This window comes from Grammomys surdaster, unplaced genomic scaffold, assembly GCF_004785775.1.
Source record: "Grammomys surdaster isolate TR1022 unplaced genomic scaffold, NIH_TR_1.0 217, whole genome shotgun sequence".
Lineage (NCBI taxonomy): Eukaryota > Metazoa > Chordata > Mammalia > Rodentia > Muridae > Grammomys > Grammomys surdaster.
In genome coordinates this window covers 88,499-112,311 of record NW_021604662.1, presented here as the reverse complement: position 1 = coordinate 112,311, position 23,813 = coordinate 88,499, and the positions used below count along the sequence as shown (strand labels likewise).

The window sequence follows — 23,813 nt, the reverse complement described above, 5'->3', positions numbered from 1 at the left end:
TGTGTGTGTGTGTGTGTGTGTGTGTGTGTGTGTGTGTGTGTGTGTGTATGTACATTCACATGAGTATAGGTATATACAGAGGTCAGAGGAAGTCATCAGATTCCCCAGAGCTGGAGCTGCAGGCAGTTGTACATTAATCATGTGGACCTTGGGAACCTACCTGGGCTCCTCTGCTGAGCCATTCTGACAGCTCTCAGGAAAGGTTTTCTAGGATGAGAACCTTAGGAGTAAGAATATGGGGAGAGGGGACCTGAGAGATGGCTCAGCAGTTAAGAGCACTGACTGTTCTTCCACAGGACCCAGGTTCCCACATGGCAGCTCACAACTGTCTATAACTCCAAGGTCTGACAAACTCATGCAGACATACATACAGGCAAAACACCAATGTATGAACAATAAAAATATATAATTTTTTAAAAATGAAAATCAAAAGAATATGGACAGAGAAAACAGAAGAGGCAAAGGAAAACTAAGGATTCAACAAGGTTACTCAACCTCAGCACTGCTGACATTTAAGGTGAGGTAATTCTGTTATGGGCAGAGAGCTTTTACATCCTAGGATGCTTGCCAGCATCCTTGGCCTCTACCCACAAGATGTCCTGAAAGGAAAAAAAAAAACCTGTTCTTTCACCATTGAGAACTCTCTGAGAACAAGATAGAGAATAGGCATTTGCTGCAGCAAAGCTGAGGCTCCCTGGCAAGGGCCCAGTCTCAAACGGCACTCAAGCACCTAGCAGTATGTCACCTGGGAAAGATGAGAAGAAAAGTTCTAAGGCTAGAAACTGATTTATTTGCAGATGGTTCCAGGAGCTGAAGAAAATCACAACACTGAAGTCTCAGTGGAGAGAAGACGAGGTTGCCACTAACTCATCATGAATGGTAATAACTTCACAGCAAGAATGAAACTAATGGGTAGGATTTGTAACAACCAGTGGGAAATCAAACACTATTGTTTGAATGTCCACTCCAAGATTTATGACAATATGTAGTTGGCATTAGAGCAATGTTAATAGGTGGGGCCTTGCTGAGCATGGAAGCTTGTGCCTTTCACCTCAACATTACGGAGATAGAGGCCAGTGGACCTCTATGACTTCAAATCTAGCCTGGTTTACATAGTGAGTTATAGGACAATCAGACCTACATAGATTCTGTTTCAAAAAATAATGTGAGGTCTTTAAGAATTGATTAGGTCATGAAGAATCTCCTTCAAGAATGAATTGATATCATTATTAAGAGAGTACTTACTGCCAAAAAGAATAACTTTGGCCCAATTTCTTGTCAGAATATTTTGTTTACTTGCCCTTCTGCCACGGGCTCACATCACATTAATGATCTCAACACACTATGTTTTTAGTCTTTTCAGCCTCCAAAAACATGAGTCAAATAATATATCAGTGTGTTATAGCAGCATAAAATGGACTGTGTGGGGCTGGGCACCATTACATATTCCCTTCTGAGAATCTTAAAATTCATTTTCCAACAGAAGCTATCTATTACAAGGATTGATTATAGTCTGCAAAAATATCTATAAACTTGATCCATATAGTAGAAATAACAGACTCCTGAGTTTTACAATTTTGAAAAAATTTTAAAAACCTTTAAAAAATAAAAATTACTATTAGATAGCATGAGCTATATAGAAAAAATCATATAACCTGCACAAAAGAGAAAATGTCTGTGGTTGTAATTTCTTTCTGGTTTTTAACTGGCTAAACTACTTGGTGACATAGTCAGGAAGAAAATAATAACAGGAACAAGTGATACAAATACAGATAGTATATTATACACAATTTACCACAGGACAAAGACCTGCTTCTTTCTACCCCCTAAACCAAGAACTGCAATGTCAAATGACTATAAAGTCAAGAAGCAGAAAATGTTTCAAGTCTGTGTATGGGATGAAACAGGATGTGAAACACCATAAGTTCACAGACATTTTTCGGTGGAAAAAAAAAAAATCTTCACATATCAGTCTAAGACTGTGACAAGAAAAAGTAACCAAAGCACTAAGCCATGAAAAATAAAAGAGCCTCCTCTTAAAAACCTGACTAACACTTCTTTCTCCCTGGCTAGGAGTAACAAATTTCAACAATGACCAAAAGATTGCAAAATGGTCTTTAAATACAGAATTAACACTTACTCTTCTGAGTAATACTTAAAACAATATTAAGAACAGTTAAGGAGGCTGAGCAGTGATGGCACAAGCCTTTAATTCCAGCACTTGGAGGCAGAGACAGGTGGATGTCTGTGAGTTTGAGGCCAACCTGGTCCACAGATCGGGTTCCAGGATAGTCAGGGCTTCACAGAGAGACCCTGTTCTCAACAAACAAAATAACAGAACAAAACAAAAAGAACAGTTAAGAAATCACACTTCACAAGCTAGGCATAGGCAGACACTTTCTAAGTTAATGAAAGCCAAAAATCTACATACAGAAACAAGCAAAAAGGTTTAAGGGAAAACAGGAAGGTAAAAGTCTTCCTTTTTCAAGAACCCCTTAAGAAAATAATCCAAAGCTCAATATAACTATATGTTTGAGTGTTCAAAGAAAACAAATTGATTAGTTATAAAAAAGATGACAGGAAATTTGTTACAGCCAGTACTCTTGTGACTGCCTATCCTACTGCCCCTCTTAATATACTAAATAAACTTTTCTTTTTGAAAAAGATGCCAAGAAGCCACCAGAAATAGCACAATTTAAATATTAAAGTAATAAAGAATATTTGGGCTGCAGTGATAGCTCAATTGGGAAAATACTTTCCTCCTAAGCATGAGGGACTGAGTTCAATCCCCAGAATCCAAGAACCCAATTGAAAGAAACATGACTGTGGTGTGTCCTAGAATGGATCCTTACGACTTGCTGGCTATTCAGCCACTCAGCCTAGCCAAGTTCCATGTCAAAGAGAAATCTATCTTGGGGGCGAAAAGGCTGTATCTGGGAGAGAAGGATGGGAAATAAAAGGGTAAAAACACTTGCCACAAAGCCTGACAATCTGAGTTCAATACCCCAGAACATACATAAAGATATATGGAGAAAACTTACCCCATAAAGTTGTCCTCTGACCTCCACATGTGTACAGGACGGCATGTACTTGCACACACAGGTGCTTACACACATATGCTTATACACACACACGCACACACACACACACACATACATTCTATATAGCTAAAATAAAAATAAATAGAATTGGTTTTAAAAGTCAGGGTGAACAGGTAACAAGGAAATAATATCCAACATTATCCTCTTGCCTCTATACATATCCCCACTGCACCCAAATATACCACACATACACACACACACACACACACACACACACACACACACCGAGAGAGAGAGAGAGAGAGAGAGAGAGAGAGAGAGAGAGAGAGAGAGAACAATAAAGTTCCAATATCTAAATAATAGCTCCAAAAAGTGAAAATGGAAGAGAAACGGTATTTCTAAAGACCACAAATACAACTGAGACTATCAGGAGTCTTCACACTGATGGAATGCAGGAAATAAATGCAAGATAAATAAAAGTAAACCTATGGCTAAAGATAGTACAGAGAGTTGGGCATGTCTTTACTCCCAGCACTTGGGAGGTGCAGGCAGACAGATCTATGTGAGTTCGAGGCCAGCCTGATCTACAGACTGAATTTACAGGGCTCTATTACAGAGAAAGTTTGTCTCAAAACAAAACAAAACAAAACAAAACAAAACAAGATAGTGCAGGGCTGGGTGGTGGTGGCACACGCCTTTAATCCCAGCACTTGGGAGGCAGAGGCAGGCGGATTTCTGAGTTCAAGGCCAGCCTGGTCTACAGAGTGAGTTCCAGGACAGCCTGGGCTATACAGAGGAACCCTGTCTCGAAAAACCAAAAAAAAAAAAAAAAGAAAAAAGATAGTGCAGAAAAACTGCCAACCAAAAGCAAAAGGGTCTTCAAAGGAGGCCCAAGAGAAAAGATTTTGATGTGCCTGCTAGGAAAACTACAAGTGAACTAACTACAGACTTCTCATTAAACAAAGCTTGTCAAAACACAAGAGACTCACAGTATCAATGTGAAGAAGGAAGATTTGTCAACCTGAAATTCTATGTGCCATTTAGCAATCATTCAAGAGAAACATTAAGTCAGGGCATTTTCAGACACATTAAGAATAGATTTACTACTAATGGACAGCTACTGAAAGAACTACTTAAGAATACTATTTAGACAGAATTTGAAGTTCTCTGAAGGAGCTGCATGTGCATTAGGGAGCTTGCAGATTGCTTGACCTTGGCTGAGTAGACAACTGGGATTATGGAGTACTTGGATCTTTCAGGTCAAGAACAAAATTATTTTGGGTTACTAGTTGTCCCTTTTTAATAGCCTTTTCGTGACCTAAAACGCCTTGACTTTCAGATAAGGCTATTGAAATACATCACTAAGCTGACCATGCCTCATCCCCTCAACACTAATGCTGATATTATAAGAAATATATTCGAGTCTTACAATTTCCCCCCACTTACCTGGGGACCCCACACCTACATGTTTTATGAGCAATCAATTCATAAGCTCCTTTTCTTTTTTTTTTTTTTCGGTTTTTTTTGAGACAGGGTTTCTCTGTGTAGCTCTGGCTGTCCTGGAACTCACTCTGTAGACCAGGCTAGCCTCGAACTCTTGAACTCAGAAATCCACCTGCCTCTGCCTCCCAAGTGCTGGGATTAAAGGCGTGCGCCACCACCACCCGGCCATAAGCTCCTTTTCTATGACTACAAAAGCTCGTGTACTCTCTTTTCCATGGCAGACCAGACCATTCAAAGTAACTTGAATTCATGTTCTCAGGTCATGGTTACTCATATTTGGCTCTTTTCCTTAAAGCAGGATTGGTATTTATATGTTGACAGAAGGAAACTGAGCCAACAAGGAAGAAAGGATGTGAATGAAGAATGGCGAGCGAAGAAATCTGAAGAAAATATTCACTATTTTATAGGCTTAAGGTAGTCTAATTAAAGCAAGGTTAACATTCAAGAAACATTATCATGGGAGAGGCCACCAGGGTTAAGAATAACCATTCAAAAATCTCAGTCTTATTTAGGAGAATATGAATAATAACTAAATTCAGGTTTAACTATACATGTATGTTAAAATCTTAAGAGTAACCAAATTTCTGACCCAACATAGGATTAAACAGTTGGCTCAAAAAGTAAAGAAGCAGAGAGACAGGAGACAATCTGGTGCTTACCTTGGATAGACTATGAGTCCAACAGCAAAAAAGGAGGGTTTAAAACAGGTGGCAAAGTGGTGAGAGCTTGGCGTAGTTTGCTGAAGGGGCAGTGTGAAACTTCTGGGGGCTGCAGAGTTTGGGGAGCCCAATCTTCTGCAGGATCTTGACCCTCCAGCCACCAACCCCTGCCCATGCCCCATAGGCACTGAAGCAAAGGGAAGAGCCTTGAGGGTACCCATTGTGATGCAGTCCTGTGATGCAAGCGGTACAATTGCAGTGCCAGAGGAGCAAGGCACCCCCACTCCCATCATTCCCATGGCCAACAGAGAAAGAAAGGCAGTTATTGCCTCTATCCACTTCTATCCTTAAGACCTGGGTTAAAGCTTCATGGAAGGGGATGGGGGATGCTGTATCTTTCTTCTGAGAGTGGGACAGTATTCCCCAAAGAGGCCAATAGAACAGTCAGAGGGGCAAGGCCCTGGGACTACAAGCTAAATCCAAGACTTAATCAGGAAAACAGAGACCATATTTCAACAAGCTAAAGAACAGTAAAGCAAAATTCAAAAGAAAAATAAGAGCCTATAGGAAAGAAACTTGTCAAGGCATAAATCAAAGGGGAGATTCAATGTTTTTGAATGGAACAGGTGACTAACTCCCACACTAATACAAAGTATTACTAAGAAAATTTGAAGCCTAAGGTACTCTGAGAGAAACTATAATGATGGTGGGGGAACTCAACTCTTAACTGGATTAACTCAAATCCCAACATGAAAAGCCTAGCAGAAAGAAAAACATGCCCATGTATAACATAAAAATTATGTACCTCCATCTCTAGTACTGTACACAGTAAGTCAGGCTTCCAACAACTATAAGAAAGTTAAACCACAAGGCAAAAGAGAACACAAAGAAACAAATGCTCAAAAACAAAACAAAACAAAAAAGAGTCAGGCAGGAAGAGATACTAGAATAGTTTAAATATTGTTAAGCAGTATGTTGGTGGCTCTGAAGCCAAAAAAGAACAGCATGAAAAATCAGATGGGTAATTCCAGCAAAGAAATGGAAACTGTAAAGACAAATCAAATAAAACTGCCACCAACGGAATGTTACCCTTTAAGAGAGATGACCACTTCAACGGGGTTCCCCAGCAGAAACAATTCAGCCAAGGGAAGCAATTAGTGACCTTGAAAGTGGGTGAATAACATGGTGGGGGGGGAGCCTAATAGGAAAGATCTGTGGGGCAGTATCAAAGGTCCTGATATAATTAGGATCCATGGAAAGAAAAGAGACTAGGACTAAAGAACTTGAAGAAATAATGGCTAAAACTGATCATAAGACATTTAACCACACATGCTGACAGGAGCCTAATATAGCTGTCTCCTTAGAGGTCTGCCAGAGTCTGACATATACAGAGGCAGATGCTCACAGCTAACCATTGATCTGATCATGGGGTTCCCAATGGAGGAGTTAGAGAGAAGACTGAAGGAGCTGAAAGGGTTTGTGGCCCCATGGGGAGAGCAACAATACCAACCAACCAACCAGAGCTCCCAGGGTCTAAACCACCAGTCTGAGAGCACATAGGAAGGGATCCATGGCTCCAACTGTATGCGTAGTGGAGGATAGCCTTGTTGGACATAGGTGGGAGAGGAAATCCTTGGTCCAGTGAAGATTGGATGCCCCAGTGTGGGGGAATTCGAGGGCCAGGAGGTGGTAGTGGGTGGGTGGGGGCATATCCTCACAGAAGCAGGAGGAAAGGGATGGAATAGGGGGTTATAGGTGGATGGGGGGAAATGGGGAAAGGGGATAACATCTGAAATATAAATAAAATATCCAATAAAAAACAAAACAACAAAAACAAAAAAACAAAACAAAAAAAAAAACAAAAGAGACATCTAACCACAAATGTTAGATAATTCAAGAAAGGGAAGATAAACCACAAACAAATATAATAAATCGCATACTCCTTCTTTGTTACCACCATTGCTTAGTAACACCAAAGACTAAATTTCCAATGCCCTGCCATTACCACTCCTTCAAAATCTGGCACTGGAGAGATGACAGCTCAGTGATTATAAGAGCACTTACTGCTCCTGCAAATCACCTGGTTGGGTTCCCAGGACAGACATGACAGTTTATGATGGCCTATAATTCCAGTTCCAAGGGATCTGACATACTCTGCTGACCTCCACTGGTTCCTGCATGAATAGTATCCACACAAACTCACATGGGCACATATGCATACACAAAAATTTTTAAAAAGCAGTATTTTTTTAAAAAAGTAAACCCCTCTATCAACATTATTTACAGGTTATTAATTCAGTATGATCACCATTACACAATGCTCATTCTGTGTCCAAGTCTCTATTGTGTAACGTACTTGTCAAACTTATATCACAATCCTGTACCCCAGTAAGAGAGGCTGAGGGTACACATTTTCCAGTAAAGCAGGGGCCATAAATTAATTCAAAGGTAGAAAGGATGTTTAAAACTACTGGACAATCCAAAAATGGCAGAAGCCATCTACCTAATTTATATCATGGCAAATTAATTCTTTGGTTAACTTACTGCATTCCCAGAAGGATTTTATGTGACAGTGTTTATTTTACTCAGTGTGGTAACACATTTAAAGCTAGTTTGCCAGTCTAAAAGACCTAACCAGTAGCCTAGGGGCGTGTGAAGACACTTGATAAATAAGCAACATGTTCCAAAAATGACAGTTTTCCTTGATGGTAAAGGAGTAGAAAGGAGAAAGTAAAGGATGATAAAGGCAGAAGAAGGAGAGAAGGAGAGAGAGATGACATCAGAGAGATTATTATGAACAAGGACTCTGCAATTACATTACCTGGTAGAATAGATCATGAAAAAAAAACCAACTCCATTTCAAATTTGGCCTAATCTACTATATTTTTTTAAACTGTGTAAAGGGTTCTTTTTTATGTATAAAATTATTTATTGTATTAAGTCAATGAATTTTTATTTAAGGGATTTGATTCCTTTGCTGTCCATCCAAGTCATCTGAAAATACTATGTTACTTTTTTATATTCACTTTACATCCCAATCACTGTCCTGCCTCCTGGCATCTCCCTCCAACAGTACCTCCCCTCATGCTCAGCCATCCACTGTACTATTAACACTGGCAGAAAAGTTTGTAGCTCTCCATAGGGAGCCATCAGCACCTAGTCATGTACCAATGTGCGGCCAAGGATAGCGCATTTCTACAGGCTGAACTGAAAGGGAAACTCACTAGATAAGTACCCAATATAGAGAAACACCCAACAAGAAGGTACTGGCATGAGACTCCCATTTTTTTTAGGGGTGGCAGAAAAGGGACATCGTTCACAAGAAAAAGTCTACTAAGCATTTCCTATGTGCCACATGCTGAGCTTACACTATGCCATCACAGAGTTTACAGTTCATAACAAATACCACTTGTCCATCTTTCTAAGACTATTTAAACTACTAGTTTTGACATTCATACATTCTTTTGGGCCATAATGAAAGAAAATCAAACTCCCAGGACAATGTGAGGCACGCAATACACAGATTTACATCTTTGTTATTGTTATTTTTACAATTCTCGTAGGTTAACATAGCCTATTTGTACACCCATGTCTTGAATATGCCCTCCTAAGGCCCATTCTTTTTACCTGACATTTCTAGGCCTCTCTTAAGATTCTTTTTACCTACTCTCAAACCACTGATTGCCCCTTTATTTTGCCTTAAGTCTGCCTTGGCCACTTGTACCCTGATTTTCCATTTGAATGTGCTATTACCCAGTGCTTTAGTCCTGCATTTGGCCTCTTCTTCTGGCTTACAGAACATCACCATTGCTTATATTGATGTCAACATTCTCTCAGTGGCCTGAAAAATAACAACAACACTCAACATAACTGTTACCCTAGCACAAGGTCAGCCAAGAAAGTGTCAATTTCCTTTACCAATACTGCACACATAGAGACAGACAAGACTTCAAAACACACCTCTAAATCAAGGGCATTAACTCTGGAGACTAGAGAAACTACTAGGACAAAAACTTTGGCTTCATACTCTTTAATTTGGAAAAGAGGCAATTATTTTCAAGTGCATACCTGGCCTGGATGAAACTGAAAAAAAAATATTGACATAAACCATTTTCAAACTCTTAACCACCATGAAAAGGGAGCAAGGGAGGGCCACCAATCAAGTAGGGAGGAAGGGAGGGAGGGCAGGCAGGCAAACTGCACAGGTACAGGACAGTTAATAAAGCCTAAGAACCGATGCTGAAAGTACACTAAGTTAAAGGCAACATCAAAAGGTAGGTTGTACAGGAAATCATGGAAGAAGAAAGTGATGAAGCTGTGATTATTCATTCCATAGGTATAGGGGGCAAAAGCAGCATTCAATACGGGTAGGAGCTAGCAATTCTAAACCAAATGAAGACCTGAACCCCATGCACTCAGCAAGGCCAAGGAAATTTTTGCATGGTGTCTGGCCTGGTGGCACACACCTCTAATTCAAAATCACCCTCTACTAAAAGCAAGGTTACTTGAGACTTGGTGTAAAGGAACATCTCCTAAACGTGTTAGAATGCTTACTGTAGGAGAATAAACTAATCTGGATATTCAAAATAGGCACCTCTGCAGAGCAGGGGCACAGGTAAGTTAATTTGAACACAAAAGTCTGACACACAGCTGGATGGCTAAGAGGGTTAAGAGCATAAAGCCTAAGTTCAGACACCCAGCACTTGTGTAAAAAAGCCAGGTGTGGCCCTTCATGTCCCTAACTTCCTTGTTGCCAAGGATCTGGGATCAGACAAGAGGATTGGTTTAGGGGTACTGGCCAGCCACACAAGGATAGATGGAGAGTGACAGAGTAGGATTCCAAACATTCTCCTCTGGCTTATATCATATAGTGACACATGTGTATACACAGAGAAAGTAAAAAAGAATAAAAGTCTGACACAGAATTGTTTAATATAAAAGAGAAGGTCACAAAAAAAAACCAACGAGATTTGAAATGGTATGCTTCCTGAAGTCTGATGCCCCTAAACAGTATTAGCAAAATTATCTAAAGACACTGTAAGTACACATAAAATATTAGAAATCAAGAAAGAAACAGCATACAGGTTGAGAAATATTAAACCAGATCCAAAATATATTTGGAGATACAAATGAACAATTCAAATGTAATGTTGATATTTAATAAAATGTTTTATCAAGACATTAAATAACTTCAGCAGATAAATGGGATGAGAGAAAACCAGCAGAGTTTTAAGTTTAAATAAGGAAAAGTGAAACCACTAGAAAAAATATTTTAGTTCAGTTATAAATAGAAATGGCATTGCTATATAAGGTTAACAGCATGGTGAAAGAGAAAAGGAATCTTAGGAAAAGTACAGGTAGTTTCTAGAAAAACAATGAAAAGGAGAACCACGGATGACCATCAATCCAGAAAGCAGTTGCAAACATTGTAATGAGATGAGAAGAATATTTTACCTTGCATCGATTATAACCTTTTCGACAAACTATCAAGATTCCAGTAAACTGAAATTCTTGGTTTGATTACAGCACTGTATTTCACAGGGCACCCCTGATTAAAGTCTCCAATAGTTCCCGGGGAGACAAGGGTTAAAAGCAGTGGGGTTACTGGGCTACTACTGACTGCTGCTGCCTTCTGCTCTCTTTGTCTTTCCTCCTTTGTAGCCATTTTAGAATTCTTTCTTCTTAACATTATTTGTAATTAGCATACAAGGGGGCTGGAGAGATGGCATAACAGTTAAGGGCACTTGTTGATCTTGCAGGGGACCTGGACTGCATTCCTAGTACCAACATGGTGGCTCAGAACCATCTGTAACTCCAGTTCCAGGGGATCTGAGACCCTCTTCTGACCTCTGCTGGCACCAGGCAGACATGTGGTGGATATATATACGTACAGGCAAAAACCAAGCATACATATAAAATAAATCCAACAGAAATAGCACACAAGGGCATTAGATAGCATTATGACATTTTCTTTTGAGATGTTTCTAATTTTATTTTTAATTATATACAATGGGGTGTGTGCACATGAGTGTCCAGGATTCCAGAAGAAAGGATGCGATCCCCTGGAGCTAGAGTTACAGGTTGTTGTGAGCTACCTGACATGGATGCTATGAACTGAACTTGAGCAGTATATACTCTTAACCACTGAACCATCTCTCCAGTCCCTCATTTTATGACATTTTCAAAGCAATGTTTTTTAAGCATATTCTCATCTCCCTCTCTCTTCCCTCTTCCCCCTACCCCTCTTTTTACATTTCCTTTACTCTCCTTTCAGATCTCAAGTCACATTTGTCCTTTTGCCTTCCATGGCCCGCTCCTCAGCACCTCTTTTTATCTCCAGGTCTCCTTTCTAGTTTTACCCATTTAATCATTACATGCATATACACACTCACACACACTCACACACACACACACACACACACACACACACACACATATACACATACAAGCTAGGATTCAAAGGTCTTGTTTCTCACAAGCCTCTAATTCATACCTTGCCTCAGGGCATTTGCACCCACTCTTTTGAAAAGCTTATTTCTAATTAAAGCAACCCTTCTTCTCCTTAAAATTCACTGAAAAGTTACCTCAACCTGGCCTTCCTATCAACCCTCAGAGTAGATTAGCTACCTTAACCACGTTATTTGTTCCCATAGGTGACTTCCTCCCTCCTCTGTCTTCATTTCAATACGAAATGCTTAATTAGAGGGCAGGGCTACAGTAGTTACTCATTAAGTATTTGTTAAATGAAGCAAAAACAGATCTCAGGATGTAAGATAGATTGTTCTATAAAGAACTGATGCAGTATGAAATTCCAATTTGCACAAAATTAACTTTTGTTTATGTCAATCAATTTCAATAAGCACAATTAAGAATGGCCTTTTCAGTGACACTCCCTTGAGAAGCCCACGCCTTTGCTCAAGCATATCTTAATTTTTATATTAACCTTTCAATTAACCACATATATGTCTATTAACCACTCCCCTACACACCTGCCACCCACTACCACAACCACAATCATCATAACTACCACCACACTTAAATCTATGTTTAAAAATACATTTGGGGACTGGAGAAGACCTCAGCAGTTAAGAGCACTAGCTACTTCCAGAGGACCTGGGTGCCAATCCCAGCACCGCATGACAGCTGGTAACCATCTGCAATTCCAGTTTCAGAGGATCTGCCATCCTTGTCTGGTCTCCACAAATATGCATGCAGTGCACAGACATAGCAGTAAATAAAACATCCATACACATCAAAATAAATCCCTTTTAATAAACTCCAACTCTACTTCAAACAAAAATAAAGAAAACCATTTTTGTGTACGTATTGTACAACTTGAAATTTGAATTTAGTTGTAATATTATTAATTATTACTAGCAATTAAAGAACCTGATGAGCCAGGATGGAGTGTCTGGGAATGTGGATAAATTCTAGGGTCTTCTCTTCTGAACCAACTCTGACAATCTCTTTAAGATTCTACTTCTCAGGGAACTAGTTTCTACAACTGGCCAACATCAGGGAAATTCAGCAAACCCAATCCAACAAGTTTTCTTCAGCTATTATTTATCACCATTTTGTGGAGGACAGGATGTATGCATATGTACATGTTCTTATGTACACATGTGTGTAATTGGGTATTTACATTTGTATGAAAACCAGAGGTCAATATCTGGTGACTTTCTCTACCATTTTGCACGTAACAATGAATTTGGAGACATTGATTCAGTCAGACTAGCTGGCCCACAAACATCTGGGATTGACTTGTCTCTACCCCAACACCACCACTAGGGTTACAAGTGTGTGTTTGCCACCCCTACTCTTCATTAAATGTATTTTTATTTTAATCTCACTCAGAAGGGGAAATAAAATAGACATTGGAGGTGGATGGATGGAGGGAACTGGGTGGGAGAGAGGGTGGGGAAAGCAGGAAAGGGAGAGAGAGAAGGGAAATCAGCAGGGGTGGAGGGCATCTCTAGAATAAGACTGAGATCTGGGAGACAGAAGGCTCCTGGGAGTCTATGGGGATGTCCCTAATTGAGACTACTAGCAGCTGGAGATATAGAGGCTGATGGGGTCACCCTCTGTGGCCAGGCAGGACTTCCAGTGGAGGGAAGAGGACAGCAAACCATCCACTAAACTTCAACCCAAAATCTGCCCTGCCTACAAGATGCACAGGGATGAAGATGGAGCAGAGACTGAGGGAACAGCCAACCAATGGCTGGCCCAACTTGAGACCCATACTGTGGGAGAGAGCCAGCCTCTGACACTATTAATGATACTCTGCTATGCTTGCAGACAGGAGCCTAGCATAACTGTCCTCTGAGAGGTTCCACCCAGCTGCCAATGGAAAGAGATGCAGAGACTCACAGCCAAACATTGGATGGAGGTTGGGGAGGCTTATGGAAGAGTGGAAGAAAGGACTATGGGAGCCAGAGAGGTCAAAGACAGCAAAAGAAGACCTACAGAGTAAACTAACCCAGGCCAATGGGGGCTCACAGTGTCTTAACCACGAACTAAAGAGTGTGCAACGGCTGGACCTAGCCCCCCTACACATATGTAATGGATGTGCATCATGGTCTCCATGTGGGTCCCCTAACTACTAGGGCAGGGACTTGACTCTGTTGCCTCCCTTTTGATCCCCTTCTCCTAACTGGGCTGCCTTGTTGGGCCTCAGTGGGAGAGGATGCTCTTGATGTGCCAGGATGGGTTCCTATCATCTCAGAGGAGAAGGTAAGGGGAGAATAGGGGAGGAGGTGTGAGGATGGAACTGGGAGGAGAGAAGGGAGGAAACTGCAATCATGATGTACAGTGAATAAATAAAAGGAAAAAAGAAAAACAGATTTTTTCACACAATATATTCTGATTATAGTCTCCTTGTCTGAAGCTCCTCCACAACTCTACACCACTCCACACCTTTCTTTCTCTCTTGCATTAGAAAACACGCATGTAAAAACTAATAATAAAATAAAATCCAGAATAGGGCAAAATAAACAGAAAAAAGAGACAAAAAAGTCTATATTGTGGCACAGAGACACACACATTCAAACACACAGAAAAACAAAATCAGAAACCACACAAAGCACTATGAGAACAACAAAAAAATACAATTGAGTTCTTTTTTTTAACATGAGTGCTAGGGACTGATCTCAGATCCTAATGCACACATGACAAATATTTTACCAAGGAACCTATCTCCCTAGCCCCATTTATCACATATATTGCCGTTTTTTATTTACCATAACTTCCTATGTGTTTAATATGAAACTTAATCTCATTTTGCCAAGAATCTAATCTTTAGACATAATACAAAGATCTGTAACTGCAACTTCCCTAAAATAAGTGCTTTCAGCCAAGTCTGACAACCCACACAGTATAATGAAGAACCAACCCCTGAAAATTGTTGTTTGACTTATACTCATTCCATGTATATGTGTATGAATATACACAGGTACACAAAATATTTATAAATATTAATGTATGTATAATAAATAAACAAACAAACAAACAAGGGCTGGAAAGACAACTTAGTTGTTAAGAGAGAGTACACTCTTACACAGAACATGGATTCAGTTCCCCGCACCTACATTCTAGCTCTGAGAGATCCAATTCCTCTGGCTTTCTGGGACATCTATACTCATGAACTGACATACATACACACGAGTGTACTCGCACACACACAAACACACACACACAATTAAAAAATAAAACACAAATTTAAAAAAATAATTTTTTAAAACTAAAATGCATTCATCCATGTTTTATTAGCTCCCAGAAACCTGTTTTCTTGCTATCAAAAACCATTATTTATCTAAAGTTATTGCAGTGTTGGAGAAATGGCTCAATCATTACGATTACTTGATACCCTTACAGAGGACCCAGGGTCCTTTTCCACCACCTACATCAGGTGACTCCCAGCTGCTTGCAACTCTAGTTCTAGGGGATCTGATGCCCTCTTCTGGATTCTGCAGCTACTGTACAAATAGGGTACATTCAAGAACCCACATATAAACAAATAAAAAAATTTATTTCCAGCAGTTACTATTTGATATGGGTCTCTCTCTCTTAGAAAGAATATATAAGTAACAAAAAGAAACGTATTCATAACTTACAAATCAGAAACTATTTCAAACAGTTGTGACTAAATTGATAATAATCTATTAATATCAGATCAGCATTATTTGTTTAATGCTATTACAAATCCAGATACAACCTTCCATACAGAGTTAATGATTTACCTGCCCAGCACTTTTAAGGGTCTAGGACAATTAGAGCTCAAATAAGAGATCAAATAGTAAACAGCACAATGGCACTGGCTCAGTATAAAGAAAACCAATTGTTCTGCCCATAGTCTTATATCTGAAAGTGAGTTTTCCTTATGCAATAATCCTATGATTTTTTTCCCATGATTTCTTTTCTATGTGTTTCTAATATATCACTAAGAACAATGTTATTTTATTTGCTAGCTTTACAAACAGATGAAACCAGGACTGGGAATGTGACTCATTTTGGTAGAATGCTTGCCTGGCTTGTTTGAACCCCAGATTTGATCTCCAACACCACTTAAATAGGAAGCACACATCTGTACTCCCAACACTCAGGAGAAAAGGACTTAAAGGTCAGCTTTGGCTACAGAATTTATGATCAGCATAAAACCATAAACACAAGGTAACTTGTGTCATTTGTAGTATGATTCTTCATAGTCTTCTAAGAATTGTGCTTAGGTAAAAACTTGAAACTGGTCTGATAGGTGGCTCAGTAAGAAAGGTATTTGCCACTAACCTTAAGGAGTTTAATCCTCAAGTCTCACATACTAGAAGAAGAGAACTGATTCCTGAAAGCTGTCCTCTGACTTTCATGTGCATGTTCACATACTCATGTACACACAGACACACACACATACCAAATAAAAAAATGAAACACAAAAATTATGACGTGTAAAAAATTATAGTTGAAAGACATCTTTTAAGATATTGCTGGTGTCTGATGACTAAGAGACCTAGATGAAGCAGATAAACAGGGTTTCAAAAACTATGTTTCAAGAAGAATTTTTTTAGAATGATTAAAATATTCTGAAAATTGATAGTAGTGGTTATAAATCTCCATAAATTTATTAAAGAATGATTAGTAAACTTTTAAAATAAAAGATACTTTTGCTTGAGGTGGCAGTGCACATCTTTAATCCCAAGATTAGAGAGGCAGAGGCAGGTGGATCTTTGTGAGTTCAAGGCCAGCCTGGTCTACATAGTAAGTTCCAGGCAAGCCAGGGCTACACATTGAGATGGTTGTTCAAAAACAAGTGTTAAACTGTATGCTGGAAAGCTGTACTTTGTACAGAAATCAACAATTATTTTCCAGGCTCCATCTATCCACAACATCCCACTGATCTGGCCAAAAAGATTTCTGGTCCTGAGACTCTATAATATCCATCATTAAATAACAAAAAATGATTTTTATTGACTGAAAAACAAAGATGGTATGTTCTTTTCTTCTTCTCTTCTTTCACGGGAACCTGTAAGTACTTTATTCAAACTAATCCTTAACAGTTAGGCTGTCTTGCTTTAAAAATAATAGGGTTGGTAATATGGCTCAGCCTGTGAAGATACTGGCCACCATGTCTTCTCACCTGAGTTCAATCCCTGAGCCCCAAATAGTGGAAGGAGAGAACAGACTTCTGCAAAGTTATACTCTGACCTCCACACAAGTGCCATGGAATGTGGATGATCAGCCACACCTACACACAAAATATACAAATGTAATAAAAATGTAAAGAAAAATCATCATCCTTTATTTCCTCTTCTTCCTCCCCTTCTTCCTCCCCTTCTTCCTCCTCCTCTTTCTCCTCCTCTTCCTCCTCCCCTCCTCCTCCTCCTCCTTCTTCTTCTTCATCATCACTACTACTACCATTACAACCACCACAAAGTATTAAGTAGAAAACTACCTTTTATAAAAAAAAGATAGCATCTTACGGCTAACTTTGAACTCACTTCGTAGCCAAAAATGACCTTGCTTATCTAATCTTCCTGTTTCCCAAGTGCTAAGATTACAGGCATGTGCCACCACACACAGTTTATGGAGGGCTAGAACTTGGGGCTTCCTGAATGCTAGAGACTACAGATCTCTCTACCACCTCCTGTTTATATGGTCCTAAGGATCCAACACAGGGCTTTGTGAAAGTTAGACAAGCACTTCACTGAAAGGCCTACAACTCAGCCCCACAACTCTGCTTTCAGGAGAAAATATTTCATTCGAGTTCAATCTCTATGTATTAAGATACAAGAATGGGGGGGGGGTACAGAGAAATGGATCTGTGGTTGGGAGGGCTTGCTGCTCTGTTCTTCCAGAAGGCCAGAGTTCAATTCCCAGCACCATATCAGGCAGTTTAAAATTTCCTATAACTTCAGCTCCAGAGAATCCCTCTTGGATAGCCACATGTACATACACATAAATTTAATAAAAAAAATTAAGAAACAAGAACAAGGGTTGGAGAGATGGCTCAGCAGTTAAGAGCACTGGCTGCTCTTCCAGAGGTCCTTAGTTCAATTCTCAGCAACCACGTGGTGGCTCACAACCATCTGTAGTGGGATCCAATGCCCTCTTCTGGTGTGTCTGAAGACAGCTACAGTATACTCATATACAGAAAATAAATAAATCTTTTAAAAAAGAAACAAGAACACTGTACTTCTTTAAATTTTACCTCTCAATTTTATTTTACTTAAGTCATTATAATTACTGAAAAGATATCCATCTGAAAATTATAACAGCTGCCACTTCAAGAGTATATCTAGCCAGGCCTGGAAGTCCAGGCCTGTAAATTGCTGCTCCAGGCAGAATTCTTCATCAAGACAGGAAAGATTGTTCAAGTCTTGCCTGGAATACAAAAGGTGAGTTCAAGGCCGACCTCGTAGCCCAGTGAGAGCCTTTACTGGGGAAGAAAAGTGGGATTAGGAGGATACTATTAGGAATATAGTTAACAGTAGAGGACTTGCCTAGAACGTGCAATACCCTGGGCTTGATCCCTAGCAACACACCTACAAAGACAAAACTGAATTCAAAAGATATCTTCATAATCTTTATTACTATAGTAAACTTAATCAGCCAGTGTGAGCTTATAATGAATATGCAGAAACATGAAGTACCAAGTATTTAACTAGAAACAATTATCTCTTCTTGGACATATATGATTGAAACAATTATCTCATTTTGGACATACATGATTATATGTACAACTTTCATTTGTGAAAGACCCAAACCAATAAAGCTGTACTTGCCAAAAGTCTATACTTTTGGTTGTCCTAACCAGCAGTCTTGATGGATCTAGTCCAGTCCACCATGTCACAAAAGTCAAGGCACTCTTGCCAATGAGGCCCATCAACCCAGGAAGCAAATTTATACCTCCAGGACTCCCCAGGCACAATGTAGAGAATGAATTCAAAACAGGCTTTAGGAACCTCACTCTTTAAAAAGAAGCAGAAAGCAGAGCTTTGAAAAGCACAATTTCAAGTCAGACCGGTTTGTATGGCAATTTTGCCTCTTCTGCTGACTAGCTAGCTAATATGTGCAAATTATTTCTGAGCCCGTCTGACATGTATATGAGAAATAAGGAATACATCTACCTTGGAGAAGGCTGTGAGCACACATGCATGCACGTGAATAAATAATTTGTCACAGCACATGTAATTGGTCAATGAATGTAACATTATGAAAATTACAGAGCAGACTATACAAAAGAAAGACTCCACCAAAAACATGACTCTGATAAGAACTACCCCCCAAACAAATGTCTTTAAGTAAAAAAAGCTTAATTCAAAGTGTTGAATTCCAAGAGCCTGATCTTTGTAATCCAATAAGTAATTTTCTGTTAATTCTCAAATCTGAAATGTTTAAATGTTAAATATCTCTGTAGGTAGAAAGTCCACCGTCTCAGTTTTCATATCCACTGATGGAATTGCTTCCCAAATTCCTATCTCCACATGAAGAACTGCATAAACTCAAATGAGAAATGATACTGGATATTTGAATAATTCACTAATGCATGCATTGCCCCATATAAAGGAAAATTTCTTTAAAAAAATTACCAAAATGTTAAATCTAGATCAAACATAGTATCTCATTCTGCTAATCCCAGCATACTGGGAAGCTGAGACAGGAAGATTGCCATAAGTTCCAGGCCACCTTGGGCTACATTGTTAATTCCAAGAAAGCCTGAATTAAAAATGAGACCCTATCTCAAAAAAAAATCCAAATGTTAAAATTGTGAATGAAAAAACAAAAAGGAAAGATTTTAAGATTGAAAGCAAAGTGGAATCTCATACAGAGAGCTTAAATGCAGACTACCATCCCACTCGCCTCTGGTGCTAGGGAGCCAATTCAAGGCCATGTACCCTCCTTCTGAGATCCAGCTCCAATTCTAATGTCTTGATTTTGCCTTATTTTCTTAAGTTGAAATATATGGTCCACCAGACACAATTATCAGATGGTGAGTGACCTTTGACATTTTATCTTCCCCTCTGTCAAGGAACTTGATGTTGCCAAAAATAAAACTTTAAGATTTAAAATTATCTGATTCTGAGTAGACAGTCCTTTCTAATCAGCAAACAACAAAATATTTCAAATCTTGATGGTTTTGTACTAAAGGGTTATATAAAAGATCTCCCTCCTATTTTGGATCTATGCAAGTGGATTGCTTTGTTCATTTTAAACGACTCATATTATTATTTGACATCAATTTGTTATACTAGAGTATTATACTCACATACTAACTGCCAAAAATAAAATTCCATATTAGCACACCTTCAAACATTAAAATCCTATTAAAATGAAAATGATAACCACCAATGCTGTCAAAATGGAAGAAGAAAAAGGGTGAAAATGTTAACAGATAAGAAAATATTCCCCAACTCATTTCTTTACAAATTTCCTACAAGCTCATTTCTCAGCTATAGCTCTATGTTCTACTATAAAGTAAACTGAAATGTAAATCATCCTGAAAAGCTAACTTCCTACAAGAGGAGCTGCTGTCATTTTCAACAATGCAACTGTGGCTGAGAATCTCTCATAGATCCTTAGCCATTGTGGTGGATCAGGTTGGGGGAAAATGCATACTTAGAGAAATTTCTCCACCTCTGTATTGAAGGTTTGTAGTGTAAGAATACTACACCTTCAAAACAGAAAATGCCACATAAAGTCTGGTTCTTCTCAAATGTAGACTATCTGGAACAGAATACATTTAATTCACAATCAGTCAACCTTCTATTACTCATTTATATGAGAGATGGGCCTGCAATTTCTCTCAATGGAAACCTTCCCCCCCACACAAAAAAAAAACCTACCTTAGGGAGCACACTGGATGCATCTCTGATTTAACTCCAAGACCCTTGCATAAACAACAACAAAATCATAACCCTGACAGGGGTGCTTAAGAAGTCCCTAAACCATTAATATAAGACTAAGCAGTAATAAAAGTAACACTCCCTAGGGAAGAAATTTTATTTCTGAGTATTTTTTCTAATGCACCAAGTTCTTTTTATTATAAAAAAAAATAGGCTTAGAAGCTATGCTAAATCCACACAATGAGGACAGTAAACTGTTTCTATTTCTACCTAACAAATGAACCACTATGCTATGTTTAAAAGGCAAGCCAATTCAAAAGAATTTGATGCCCTTTCCAAAAGAGAAGCCCTCTTCCCAAGTACTCAGAAATGGCGGATTATTAAATACTCTTGGAATGGTTAACTTTATTTAGTATGCCTCTTTTGAAGTTCTATTCTTTAATATAGCCAAATGGTATTTTTCTCCCTAATTAGGTTCCCTGTACTTGTGCAAAGCTCAACATACACAGTGTTGGCAGCTTTAGTTTTACAGCTTCTCTCTTCTGTCTCCTTCTCCCCTCACCTACCCTCCTTACCCTACCCCATCCCACCACCCAAAAAAGATTTCCTTTCCAAATGCTCTCCTCTAGGCATTTGTCAACAGAAACACCCACTGGTGGTGTCAAACTGGTAATACTGCTGCAGGCTTCCTTACTCCCATTCCAGCGTCAACGCCAAAAATGCTCCAACCTAAAATAGGACTTTTAATAGGAAAAAGGCTTGCCTAGGTACTTAAATCTCCATTCTCGGAAAGATGGAGGCCTTTACGTTTTTATTATTAATGAATCCTAGTTGGGTTGTTAAATGTAAGATCATACTCCCCCTTTCAACACCAGATATACAGGGATAAAAAAAGCATACCCTTTTGCATTTTATAAAAATATTTTAATATATTTAGAGGAATTAAAAATGAGTTCCCATCTAAATGTTATGCAGTCTGTAATTCCAAAGTGTCTCAGTAAAAATGTCTTTTTTTGTAACCCTACAGCAAGAAACAAACAAGCTGGAAGTGTTCCAGCAGATGTTACCTAAAACCCTAATCCTATATTCTATACATATTTATGCCTTCTTTTTTCAGTCAAATGCTCTCAGACAAATTAATTTGTGTAATCTTTTATACTGCCTACATAACCATTATGTTCAAACAAGCCTAAATCAGATGCGCGGAAAGAAATTATTCTGTGTCAATACTTTCTAAAATCAGCTTAAATTTAAGCCAATTAAAAATAATTCTGTTAACAGAATACTGATCTGCAACTATTTAAATATCACAGCATCCTTCTAGTCTGTCTGTAGAGATACTAAGGTCAGGCTTTTCTTATCCAAGCATCTGTGCTATGCCTAACTCAAGTGAAGCGAAAAAACAAAACCCCCAAGAAAGATCTGCTTTTACACTGAAATATGCCCAGGTTATTTTTTACCCCAACGTGGGCACAAAAAAACCGTGTCAGTGCGAGAAGGACCTGTTCGTTCTGGCAGATGGTTCCAAACCCCAGGATTCAATTTCTATGAAGGTCCAAAGGGTAGGAAGGTCTGAGAAGAGGTCAGTTTCTGCTTCTCTGCCAGCACGCCAGCCGTGAACTTCACAGTAACGCCTGAAACTTGTCCTGTGGAAGGTGGCAGAAACCTGCGGGGCTGCAGGCGGGGCGCTCGCCCACCCTCCCGGGCAGCCAAGGTCAGAAGGACCGGGGCTGCGAGTCGCAGCTGCCGGCTGGTCCCGGGCTCTCTGGGAACTTGGGCGGGGGGTTCGGGGGCCCTCCTTGGCGCTAGCGGAAAAGGGCTTCCCTCGCCGCAAGCCCAGAGAGCCCTGGCCACGGGGGCGGCGGGGTGGGGACACCGCAGACCTGCAGCAAAGGGGAGCCCCGCGGGGTCCGACCTCGACCTACCATAAGTCTAGCACAGCCCCCTCTGTCTCCTAGCACCAAAAATTCCAGCCCCAGCCCTTCCGGGAAGACCCTAGAGACTCGTGGTGGATCACCGAGGGAGACTCCAGCTTGGGACGCCTTCACTGTGTCTCCCTGTTGTGCAGGGACCGGCGCTGCTACCCCTTCTGTCACCCTCCGAAGTGGACCAACTGGGTTCTCTCTCTAAAGACAAGGCAGTGGACACACGGCCAACATGAGACGGCCTGACGGGCGGTCGCAACTACTCACCCTGCCGAGTCCCCCACCTCTATCGGGGAAGCCTCCACTCTCCACTCTCGCGGCCGCCGTCACCGCTTTACCTTCCCTAGCGGCAGCGACAAGTAATCGAAACCTCCGGCCCCGCCCTCTCGCCGGAGCAAACGCGCAGCCTAATTTGATGATCGCACCTCCCCCGTCTGCTCATTTAACCCAATCGGCAAGCTCCTCTCATTCCGCTAGGTCCCGCCTTAGCCCCGCCTACTAATAGGCGCCAATGAAGAGAAAGCGCTCGTGCTCGAGTTCGGGCTCGCGCGCCCCGCCCACGCCGCTCGTTCTCGAGTCCCCAAAAATCCTAGAACCAGGATTTTTTGTATTAGTTCTCTACTATGCGAACGCGCTTATGCGCGCTCGCGATTCTCTTCTTGGGGCACCAGGTTTGGTTGCCCTGCCAGGCCCTAGCAACCTGGGCTGCTAGGTTTGGAGGGGCGGGGCTCAAGCTGCGAGCTTACATGGGCAGGGGGAAGTGAGGGAGGAGTAGGATAAGGGGAGGGAGAGATCGTGACTGAGAGAGGGGTGGATGAGGGGGTTGAGGGGGGTGAGGAGGCCCGGGAATCCACCTGTCACTGCAGTAGAAAAAAAAGGGGGAATCCTGCCTGCAGCGCAGCTATCCGAGCTTCCCTCTCTGGGGACCAGAGCGCGGAATGGGTGGAGGGCGGGGAGCACATTTCGGGCGGGAGCCCGGGCACTGCTTGAAAATAAAGGACGAAGGATGGCTCATCTCGGTCGTCGGTTTAAAAAAAAAAGATATTAAAGTCCATTGCTGCTGCCTAACTGTTGCAGTTGGGCGTGCACGCGCGTGCAAACACATTCATATGCACGTTCATCTCGCAGCCTGCGATTCCCTGGGGTGACTTAAGAGCAAAGAACTGGCAGCCCGAGGATTCCTTACACAGCAGCTGGACGCGTGCAAACCGCGGCTGCCGCGGCTGCAGCAGCAAACCACAACTCTACTCCCGTCCGATGCTGCTCTCTTTACACGATTCCCCAGCTGGTAAAAAAAAATTTTTAAAGCAATGAAGTCATTGCCGCACCAGTAGAAATACAAAGATCTTAAGTCCC

The 23,813-nt window shown here is 40.5% G+C and overlaps 1 protein-coding gene across 1 annotated transcript in view; it reads right to left on the bottom strand.

Moving 5' to 3' along the window:
* The window catches only part of Cdkl5 (cyclin dependent kinase like 5), a 223,177-nt gene extending 200,367 nt beyond the window's left edge, over positions 1 to 22,810 (bottom strand). Inside the window, exon 1 of the mRNA XM_028772684.1 lies at positions 22,725 to 22,810. The gene's annotated coding sequence lies outside the window, so the exon portion shown is untranslated. The remainder of the gene's footprint in view (positions 1 to 22,724) is intronic.
* Positions 22,811 to 23,813: the final 1,003 nt, after the last annotated feature.